Source organism: Anas platyrhynchos, chromosome 26, assembly GCF_047663525.1.
Source record: "Anas platyrhynchos isolate ZD024472 breed Pekin duck chromosome 26, IASCAAS_PekinDuck_T2T, whole genome shotgun sequence".
Classification (NCBI taxonomy): Eukaryota; Metazoa; Chordata; class Aves; order Anseriformes; family Anatidae; genus Anas; species Anas platyrhynchos.
Window position 1 is genome coordinate 3018401 of NC_092612.1, and position 6149 is coordinate 3024549.

Here is a 6149-nt window from a genome sequence, read left to right on the forward strand (position 1 = left end):
GGGGCCAAGCACTGCAGCTATCCGGAGGGGGGGCAGCAGCAGGGCTCACAGGGCTGGAAGTGGGGCCAGGCAGCACCCCAAAGGCATCAAAGGGAAGAGCATGCTCCCCCCCCCAAGCATACAGGGGGCTCATCCCTGCCGGTCTCCCATGGGCGCAGGGCAGTGGCTGCAGACCCCACCCCAGGAGCTGCTGAGAGCATCCTGGAGATGGGAAATGGCTCCGTGTCACCATGGAAACGGGGCCACCGGATTGCCATGCCGAGGGGACGGGCACGTGCGGAGCCCCGTGGAGCGCAGCACGGGGGCAAGCCGGGCACCGAGCACCGGGCACCAGCCCCGTGCCCCCAGCTGCCACCTCCCCAGCACCCTTTGGCCACGCCACAGAGCCCATCTCCTGCTCCTGCATCACCCACCCCACCAAGATGCCACCCCAGCAGGATGCCACCCCAGCAGGATGTCACCCCGGCAGGATGCCACCCGGGCAGGACGTCCCCCTGGCACGACGCTGCTCCAGCTGGGCAGCCCGGCACCGCTGCAGCCGGGTGCTCAGTGCTGGGCACGCGGGGCTGGAGCCGGCTGTTCCCCGAGCAGCCGAACGATGATGCGCATCGTCAAGGTTATAATTTAGCAAAACACTCAGCAGGGGCTTTGGAGGGAGCCGGCCCGCGCCAGCTAATTATCCAGAGCCGCACGCACCGAGCCCACGCCTGTCATAGCAATGAGGGTGTGTGTGCACCGGGCTGGCAGGTGTGCACGCCGCTTTGCACCAGCACCGTGCACACGTTGCACGGGGCAGGGGCTGCAGCGTCCCAGCCCGCATCCCGTGGGAGCAGGGCAGGGTGCAGGGTGGGCAGCATGGCCACACAGGGCTTGGGCAGGCTCAGCGTTCCCCTGTCCCCATTTTTCCTTGCTTTCTCCTTGCTTGGAACAGCTGAGCCCCACTGGGTGATGCACGGTGCTGTCTCTGACCCCCCCCCACACACACACACACTGCTGCCCCCCCCCCCCAGCTCCATCCTGGACCCAGCACGCCGGGGCGGACACTTCGTCCTGCACCCGCTGGGGAGCTTCTCTCCGCGTCTCCTCCAGCCGATTCCTGCTGACGGGGTCGGAGCAGAGGGCACCGCTGCTTATCTCCGCTGGCCCGCCGCCAGGGCAGCAGCCAGCACAGCGGGGAGAGCGCGCGTGAGCTCGGGGCGTGCTCTCACCATCCCGTGCACCCGCCGGGTTTGCACACCCAGGCGAACGCCGCCGGCACGCGCCTCTGCTCCGTGCTGCTGCCAGACATCCGTCTCCATCTGCCCGTGTCCTGTCCTGGCCGCCCCCCAGCCCGCTGTAATCCCAGCAGACGATAATCCTGCCGTGCCCGAGCAGGACGGGCAGGAGCTGCCCTTGCAGCGCGCTTCAGCTGCCAGCTTTGTCGGTGCCTGCCATCACCTGCTGCATACTAAGGGCCCTCGGTGCTGGAGCTGCCTCTGCCACACCTGGGGTCCCCACGGCAGGGACCCCTGCCCAGCTCCCCGGGGATGGGGCTGGTGGCTCGCAGTGGTGCCAGGGAGCACAGGCACAGCCTGCAGGGTGGGATTTGCCCCATCGAGATCTGAGCAGGGCATGGAGCAGGGCTCCCCCCCAGGTTTTAAGCATCTCATCCTCTGGCTCCTAATTGGTTTTAAATGGAGCCGAGTCCATCCTGGGAATCTCCAGCTGGCACCCGCCCAGCTGGCAGGGGAACAGCGGAGCCGCAGCTCACCCAGCGCTCAGCAACGTGGCTGGGAGGAAGATCAGGAAAAGAACGGGTTGGTACAAACCATACAGCATCAGCCCCCGGCGTGCTGCGTCCCCAGGGACAGCTGGAAGGGGCAGCCAGGGCTGGGCTGGGGTTCATGCTCCTGCACCAAGGGCAGTATCACCCATGGGTGCACTGTGCCTGGGGTGGGTGCTGCCGTGGTTGTGGGGCCAGCTGCCCGGACACCCGGGGTTCACTGCGGTGCTAGCAAGGAGAGGTCATGCACAGCCTCACTGCCCCATCCTGCACCTCCTTGCTGCCCCATCCACCCCCTCCACGCACGCATCTGGCTGCTGCTGGGTGCTGGTCCTTCGTGGAAAGCAGGGCAGCCTGCACAGAGCCCCTGGCGAGGCTGGAGGGGGACCCCTGGAGCTGGTTGCGAGGCGGGGTGGGGAGGAGGTTCTGCCCATCCCATTACCCCGAGCCCCCTGCCCGTCTGGGAGGGATGGGGGCCCTGTGCTGAGGGCTGAGCTGCACAAACGATGCCCGGGCACAGGATGGAGGTGCTGGAGCTGGCAGGCTCCTCTCCGTGGCTCCCTGCCAGCCTGCGCAGGGGTCCCTTGTTGTGCCAAAGGCCCCGGCGCAGGAGCCCTGCAGTGCCTCTGTGCCTGTTCCCCGTGTTCATTGATCCGCTCCATGCTCCTTTGATCGTCAAGCTGCTAACGAGCTTCCCTGGCAAAGACCTCATCAGCTGTGCGAGAGCCCTGTGCTGCCCAGCCAGCACTGCTGGGCACAGCGCTGACGCGCCCGGCCCCGCTCCAGCAGCCCAGCACCCCCAGTGCGTGGGGTGGCTTCTGGAGGCTCCCCAACTCCATGCAGGGCCCCAGCCAAAGACGGGGATGAGGACAGGGATGGGGACAGGCTGGTCCCCCTGTCTGGCAGGAGCGTGCCTCGGCCGGCCCGTGGCCAGGAGCACTTGCAGCAGGAAGCGGATCGATGCGCTGAATTATTTAGCGAGCGAGCGCGTGGTGCTTGTGCGACGGCAACACCCCGTGCGGCGGCGGGGGCGCAGGGCCAGGCTCGCTCCCGGAGCACAGGAGCCCAAACACACACATGGGCTGGAGGGGGCAGACAGACACCCTGCTGGGGTGCTCTGGGCTCCCCCGGGTGGCACTGGGCACCCTGCTCCCCTCTCTGTGCGGTGCCAGGTGGTCCCCAGGCGGTGCCACCAGCACCCCAGGGGTGTCCCCAGCTGCTGGGCTGGGCAGGGCTCGCAGCACCCGGCAGAGGGGCCCTCGGGGCCGTCCCTTTTCCTCGGGGCCCCAGCTGGGCTGCCACATTGGGTAGGCAAGCACTGATCTATCGCCACCCTCGCCCCGTGCGGCGCGCAGCCCCTCTCAGAGCCTTTTATAAGCGATGCATTATTAAAAATACCCCGCGCCATCACTCACGGCCAGCGTGTCTCTGAATGCGGCACGGGCGCCGCATCAAACCTGATAAATATTTCAGGCCCTGAAATCTCCCCGCGCCTTTATTTTTTCTCCCAAGCACCCCCCCACCACTCCCCGGATTTATTAGCTTGTTTGCTTCCCTGCGATTCGGCACCGAGGGTGCGGCAGAGGCAGGGTCGCTGCGTCCGTGGTGAGGCTGAGACCAGGCAGTGGGGCTGGGACGGCCCCGCTCGTGTCCTTCCCCCGTGCCTCAGTTTCCCTCCCTGGCTGCAAGGGTGCCCGCTCCCCCGAGGCCGGGAGGATTCCCGCAGCCCTAGAGCAGCTCTTTGAAGGAGGAAGCAGCCCCGTGACCGCAGCACATTTCCATCACAATGCCGGCTCCTGCTCCTGCTGCACCCTGCTTGGCCCCTTGCCCGACCCCTCGCCCCGACCCCTTGCCCCCATCCAGGCCTGGGGGGTCGGCGGCTGCCAAGCCACAGCTCCAGCCGAGCAGCCTGTGCTGCTTGGGCACCTGGCGGTCCCCGAGGCGCAGAGAAGTGACCGAGGGCAGCGGTGGAGCTGGCTGCACATCCCCAGAACAGCCCCACTAATCCAAGCTTGGGGCCAGCTGAGGGTCCAGGGGCACTTCCCGTGTCCCCTGGGACCCTCACACACCTCCCCAACCCTCTTCTGGCACCGAGGAGCTGCGGTCCCCCTGGCACCACCACCCGTGAGAGCAAGCTGGGAGCACGGGGACAGCCCTGGGCACGGACCCCATTCTGGTCACCCCCCCACACCCCTTCCTGCAGCCGCCTGAGCTCCTGGTCCTGGCACTGCAGCTGCTAATTGTGGCGTGATCTATGTACGGCGGGAGTGGGATATTGATGCCGCCTGTCACCCCTCTATCGGATTAATGTCACTTAGGCACCGGTAATGGGTGGCTCAGAGCTCTCTGCTGCTGGGCTGGGAGGGGGGCTGGCAGCGGCTCAGGCACCACCGCCCCGCCCCAGCACACAACCCGGGTGCCTCTCGCCACCCCCCCAGGTCCCGTTCCTTGCTCAGTCCCCGCGGCTGCTCTGCTGGTGGCTCTGTCACCCCTCTGCACCCAGGGCACTGCTGGGGCCGTGGTGGGGTGCACACGGCTGCCTGTGCCGGGATGCAGCGGGCGGCTCCTGTGCACACCGACGGTGCCGGCACGCGTGCTCCTGCACACACCCACACACGCTCACCCTCGGGGTGCGCACAGGGCCCCGGGCATGGGCAGAAACCATGGAGCTGGCAAAGGCCAGGTGTAGGCAGCATTCGAGGAAGGTGAGACGCCCATCGCCCCTGCGCTGCTGCCAGCCCTGAAGGCAGCCTGGGAGTGTCAAAGTGGGACTGCGGGACAGCACGGCCCCAAAAAAGGCTGAGACGAGCCCAGACCCCGGTGATGCTGCGAGGCCAAAAGGGAGCTGAGCACCAGGGCAGACGGTTGCAGGCCCAGCTCTGTGTCCTTGGCCCTTTTGTGGGGAGCACGGGCTGCTGTGCTGCAGAGGGGGCAGGTGCCAGCCCCCGCTGTGCTCGCCCTGGTCCAGCTCCCTCCCGGCACAGCCCTCGCAACCCCTGGAGCATCCTTGCCATGGCTGTGCTGGAGCAGGAGGGGCTGGGCACAGGCCAGCGGGGCTGGGGCTGCAGCTGGCAGATGATATTGGAGTGATCTTGAGGCCAGGGAGGGAGGTGTGCCACGCAGAGGAGAGGAGAGGAGAGGAGCTGGCTGAGCCGCTCAGCGCTGGCTGCTGACGCAGGCGCTTCTTGCCAGGTAGCCCCTGCTGCGGGCACGGGGGCTGTGGGGCTGAGGGGTGTGGGGAGAGGGGACAGGAGGACCCCAGCACCCCCCCCAGCACCTGGCTGCCACCTGCACCCGTGGTGCTGCCTCGCATTGAGGTCCGAGGCGTGCGCACCGGTGTCAGTGGCGCCCCGGGGCATGGAGCCCGGTATCGGGCTGTGATCAACCGCGGCAGCTCCGCCGTGCCGGGGAGCAGCGTGGGGTGACAGCGGCTGCGGCTGCCGGGCCGTGGGAACCCCGGGGACCTGGCCACCACCGTGAGCTTGCTACGTGTGTGCGCACACGGGCGACCCCGGCGCCTCCTGCCCGGCACCTCCGGGTGCCCAAACCGCCGGGTGCCGGTGGGATTTGGCATCGAGGAGCCCGTGTGCTGCCCCGCCGGAGCCAAGCTTCCTGCGAGCAGGCGCCTGGCGCCCAGGGCAGGGATCCTGCGGCTTCCTCTCTCCCAGGGGAGCAGGAGCAGCCAGGCCCCGTGAGAAACCTCGGGGCTGGCAGCGGCGGAGCCAGGAAGGTATGCATGACTTAATCCTGGCGACTTCGCGAGGAAGCTGATTTCCTCCGACAGCCTGGCTCTGCGCTGCCACCGCCACCCAGCACAGGCGCCTGCTCGCGTGGCCGCTGCGAGCGTGGCGGGGCTGCTGGTGGCTGTTTCTGCATCGGTAATTAACCCTCCTCTGCGAGCCTGTGCCATCAAGTTCCCCGTCAATTAACTCAAGCCATCGAGACGATAATTAACAAATCACCCCCATGTTCATCTCCCTAGCGGAGCTCACCTCCAGCCCCCCAGCCCCTGCCACGCACGGCATGAGACCAGCAGCGAGGTGGCCCCGTGGCCCTGCACCCCTCTCCTTCCTCGGTGCCACCTCCCTGCCCTTGGATGATGCTGCCTGGACCAGCGGCACCTCCACCATCCCAGCTCAGTCGTGGGGCTGCAGTGCCAGCAAGCCACAGGGGGTCCCGTGGGAGGCTCCCAGGCCGGGGGTCCCCCTTCTCCCCATTATGGGTGTCCCACCCAGCACCTGGCACTGCCACGGGGGCAGCTGGAGCCTGGCGCTCACAGCGATGCTGACGCAGTGCGACCATCCGTGAGGCCTTCATTCAAATTTAAAGACCGACACGTGGGCAAAAAAAGGAAGCGGGGAGCAGGGCGCAGGGGGACCGTGCTGTG